Source organism: Branchiostoma floridae, chromosome 10 (genome assembly GCF_000003815.2).
Source record: "Branchiostoma floridae strain S238N-H82 chromosome 10, Bfl_VNyyK, whole genome shotgun sequence".
NCBI lineage: Eukaryota > Metazoa > Chordata > Leptocardii > Amphioxiformes > Branchiostomatidae > Branchiostoma > Branchiostoma floridae.
This window is the reverse complement of record NC_049988.1, coordinates 6275236-6280825: the sequence shown is the minus strand read 5'-3', so window position 1 is coordinate 6280825 and position 5590 is coordinate 6275236.

The following is a 5590-nucleotide window of genomic DNA, read 5'->3' as shown; positions in this document are numbered from 1 at the left end:
TTGTGTCGGCAGCTCTGTTATGCGTGATGACTTGTATTCACATCTTCAAGAAATTGTAAAATATGTTTTTGTTGTGACATGAGTGGGTATCTAAGCGTCGTGTGAAATATGAGCAACAGGCTGACTTTATAACGTAAACAACAACGATGTCATTTTTCAGAAACGTCTCAATACGCTGTCATACAATCACGACCCAGATGACTTAATCAATGCTCGAAGTAGGGGCGACAAAAAGGCGTTTGCTTGTCTTTGCTTCACTGAAGTTTCTCTGTGTTGGCAGGAGTTTCAATGATGAGCCAAAATGCGATTCATATCAGACTCAATCTTTTCTTATAGAGTGCGTGAGATCGCGTGGCACAGCAGAAGCGTGTTTGCCTCGATCGGGACCGAGAGGTCTCGAGTTCGAATCCTGCCGTGTCACCGGTCTTGTACCCTTGGGGAAGGCACTTTACACGACTTTCCTCACCTCACTAAGGTGAAAAATGAGTACCTAGCTCCGGCTAGGGCCGTCCCTCCGATAGGACGTTAAATGGAGGTCCCCTGTCTGGGGAGAGTCATACCTCTGGCACGTAAAAGAACCCGCCGCACTTATCAAATGAGTACCATTCCGGCTAAATGGCGTAGGGAATTTCCTAAGCAGCCTCTTAACTCCTGCTTCGCATATTGAGTCAGTTAGTCGAACTTGCTGAAGCTCGATGTTTCTGACTTAGGGAGAAGATATGCTGCCACAGTGAGTGTAGTTCGGTGCCTAGAAGTGGTCAATGGCCTTGAACTGAGCAAACTTTAAAAATGAGAGTGGTTTGAAAGTTGACCCAAATCTGTGACAGAGTTGATCTGACGATGGGCGGTCAGAACCAAGCGGAACGAGTTTGAGGGTAGCTCAATAAACAGTCATTGCAGGATGCTTAATTTGGCCATGTACAGAAATAGAGACAAGTTTAATTTCATTTCTGAACGTATCTAAGTTCAGTGAGGTGTGAATGTGGAGCAGCCATCAGGGCCGTGTGCGCAGTGTATATCTTCAATGACATTTGCTCTGAACCAAAGGTTCTCAGTGCACTTGCGTCACGCTTGCGTCACTGTGGGGTTCGAATGATACTCAACTATATTTAGACATAAAGAATTTACTTACTATTTGTGTATTTTGTCGTCTTCTAAGTCATACTTTTACGTATTACGCAATATCTGAATTATAAAAATAATAGATGGGAGAAATAACAAAATAGTGACGCAGTGAACGAAATCCGCAGTGACGCAAGTGTCACGAGGTGACATCGTGATCACTCTGTGATCACCCCTGGTGTGGGGAGTGTCACCCGAGTAATTGGGAGCAGATGTACAGGGGTTTGAGAAGGGACACGTATTAGGGTAGGGGATTCCAGCTAGAGACGCCGACAGGGTAGGACGTGTCCAGATTGTCCTGAATAAAGTTATCATCTCCGCAACATCATGCCTCTGTCCTGATCCTTGCTTGACTCACTACCATGCCACCGTGACATCTGGTAGTACGGCTGGGGTGAGTCAAGTTCAACGGACGGGACAGAGGCAAACGGGAGTGTACAGAGACGCAGGCTGACTTCGACTCAGAGAGCGCCGGCCCGGAGTACCGAGCCCGCAGGGTTGACCAGCTAGGGGCAAGGCGGCGAGGGAGTGTCGGTGGCCGAGGCGAGCGAGAGGAAGCAGGAGGGGAGGCGTCCGAGAGATGCAGACTGACTCGAAGCGATTTGTGATCATGATGACCGCGACAGTAATGGCCTACAGCAGCGGCGAGGGGAGCGGAGTACGGCCACACGGCGGGCGCGGCAGCAGAGCAGGGGCAGGACGGCCACGCGGCGGTGCCCTGAGGAAGAGCGCCCGGCCGGGCAGAGAGAGACACAGGAGGAAGGTCGGTGGGCTCGCATAATATCATTGACGCACCGTGCACACCGGCCTAGTTCTGTTACTTACTTTATTCAGCTTTGTTGTAGTAGTTTTAGATTTGTTAGAATGTAGGCAACCAATGTTAGATAAATTATGTCAGTGCTATCAGGAATACAGTATAGATTAGCTGAGCAGCGAGTATCATGCGGACGTGGCGGAAGTCAGTGGGGGGGAGTCACCAGATGGGTCAGTTTAGATGTAAGACAGACATATAGAGATAGAATTATAGATATACATGTGGGTTTTACTCCCCGGGATAGTAATGTGTAGTTCGTATGATGTTACCATATAGCAGGTCAGGGGTGTCCGGCGTTTCATGTAGTTGTCGGAAGGTCTATTTGTTGTGTTTATGTGTTGAGGAGATATTAATGTTTAAGTCGAGAGGTAGAGGAGAGAGCAGCGGAGTTGAGTTGAGACGTAGATGTGGTGTCGAGGTTAGAAGTCCGGTGTTATGTGTATGTGCGTCAGTGGTTGCTTTGCGTGCCCTGTCCGACCCCAACCTCTACAGGCGAGACTCCACAGCACGACTCGGCAGACAACGATGCCCCGAGGGCCCGACGTCGTATAGGAGTCGTCGTCGTGGGAGCATCCAGCCGGGAGGCCTCTGTTGACAAGACAAGCCTCTTCCCGACGGGCAGAGGAGTTCCTGTCGTTTCCTGTGGTTCCGGGACACACCCGGAAGTGCGCAAGCCGGCCGTCGAGGAGGAAGTCGGAGCAAGACACCTGGCAGCCATTGATGGACTTGTTGTTGTAAATTGTTGTGTTTGTGTTATTGCTTTGTCGGACTGTCGAATGTTTTTGTTATGTACGATTATACTGTTGTTCCTGTACTTTTTCATTATAACTTCATTGCATTGTAGAAGAATTAGTATGTAATTGTAAAGGAAAAGCGGTGATGACCAGCTGTCAACAATGTGGAAATTGTTTCAAAAAATGAGGGGTGAGGTGTCACGAGGTGACATCGTGATCACTCTGTGATCACCCCTGGTGTGGGGAGTGTCACCCGAGTAATTGGGAGCAGATGTACAGGGGTTTGAGAAGGGACACGTATTAGGGTAGGGGATTCCAGCTAGAGACGCCGACAGGGTAGGACGTGTCCAGATTGACCTGAATAAAGTTATCATCTCCGCAACATCATGCCTCTGTCCTGATCCTTGCTTGACTCACTACCATGCCACCGTGACACAAGCTTGACGCAAGTGCAGTGAGATACCGAGGGACGGAACTTTGCTAACGTTTTGGTCTTTTAACAACATTGTGTCATTGTTTTCCCCGTTTCTTTTACTTGATAGAAAAATAGTCTAATGTCCGTTTTCGGCTCTGAATTCAACTGGCTCTCGCTCAATTCTAGGAGCTGTAAAAGACAAAATTACATTCTAAAAAATAAAATAAGACTTGTAGAGACATGTATTAACATGCATATATAATGAACACATATGCCATCAAGATTGGAAGGTCTGAGTAGCCACTTTTGTTTTTTAAGACGTGGGAAGAGATCTGAACAGCATCCTGGAATCAACTCACTTGACCATACAAATATGACAAATTGAGATATTCAGTCTCAAGAAGATACGTGCTTACCTTTGAGCTAAATTTCAACCTACTCAATGCAGAAAACAGCAATGATAAAGCAACATATTACAATTTATCAACCTTTTATTGCATTATGAATCTGCTTACATGAATGTTTCTTTTCCAGAATTCTCACCAGTACTACATGTCCGAGTACTATCCAGTCTCGCCCCCTGGCGGTTCGCATTGGGAGGACATGAGTGGGGGAGACGCTAAGCTTGTTGTGGGGGAAAGCTCACCTCCAGTCCATCATAAGCAAAACAAGGTGTGCCACAATATTTCCTATTGTTTTATTTAATTTCACTTCATTACACAGAATACAGAACCATTCAGATCCCATGCAACATTTGCTGTAGTTCACGACAGTATTGCTAGGTGGAGCTGGTTTGATGTAAGCTTTTAAGATTACCTCACCAAAGACTCCTTAATACTATAGTTTTAAATCCAGTGTCATCATAGTTCCTGTAATCAACCGTTATATTCTCTCTCGTGATCTTGTTACTGATAGTGGCACCAGTGTCCCCTTATGTTGTCCGGTACCAACAGCTTAGCATACATTACATGTAGCCACACAATACTTGGCATGGCTTTCTGTGTCCACATTCTAATATAAAGAATATACATGTATTGTTTAGTATACTATATTCTATGTACTATTATACTATATTCATATTATTTGTCAAACTTTCCTGACCACTTATATTTCATAATGAAGGCAACTTTCTTGGTCAAAATGTTTTATTCGCACGCTCGCGTTTTTGGACTCCAAGAGAATGTAATCCATATAATCAAATCAACATAGCCCAAACGGTCTCTAAAGTGATGACTCATTGCTGCATGCTGCTCTCTCTAACTCCAACCGTATAAAAAAGCCTTTCCTATAATGTAAGGGATCGGTCTAGATTGCCTATTCGTATGAAGCTTCCATCTTTGATATTTATCCATATCATAAAGGGTTTACACGCTGTTTCCGTAAACAATTGCCCGATATTCGGTATCGCCACTCAACAGAGACGGGGGCAGATAGAAACTGCCATTTACCTCTGACCGTTTGCTGACGTCACATTTCCGCTCAGCTTACGTGGCAAAGGCTTAGGTTCATTTTAACTGAAAATTGGTCAGATGACTGACCAAGAGTTTGCTGGTAAGTGCTCAAAGAAGTACGGAAATAATGGTTTAAAATTCTTACGATCTAGATCTTCTGGATCTTCCATGTTATTTTGACTTCAACACGTGTGTGAGCCAGCCCTATCATACAACACTCCTAGCTAAAGTCGATATAGACATTTATTTCTATGCTTCTTTGCTTCTATCTAGAATACTGTTGGTGGTTGTTAACAATGAACATTGTAACACATTTCCTAACACAGTTATTTATCAAAACTATTTACGGGTGATTTAAATGTCCTATGCCTATAGTGACGTCATAAGATATTCTTATAACGATAAATTATAATGTGATAAGTTACTTTTTAAAGCAGCACAGAAACCAAGCAACGAAAGCAAGCAACTGATGTCTCAATCCCGTCAATCCAACGCTTGGTCCGTACGATAGATGTGCCCCTAACGAACAGACAAAATAATATAAGCATGCAGCAAAGATGAGAAGTCAAAGGTCTTAAAGACGGACGAGCTACCAACGATCTGTAACGAAGGGAAATAAATGTTCAAGTTTTCATGATCAAATTCCCTGTTCAATAGGTCATGATGACATTGTTTGATAAGATGTAAGGTACAAAAGTAATTCGTCAAATACGATGTACATTTAGAACACTAAATTATTATTACAATGAAATAAGTAAACCCTTAGATAATATTTAGTACTCATTGCATGCCCGGAGCTCCATTGATTGAGTGTGGCTTTGCTGAGGAAATTGAAGAGGGATCGATAGGTTATATCCAGAACAATGGAATAAAAGCTTTGGCTGATTGTGTTCTGGGTCGGAAATCAATACAGGAGATGGCGCCTGTGTTAACTAAATCACTGGGCGCGACGTCACACGGCGGGGTCTTAACGTCATCTGTCTTGTGTATAATCTCATTTTATTCTCTATATTCTCCATAACAATTTACCTTACTATCTCTTACTATCTCCATT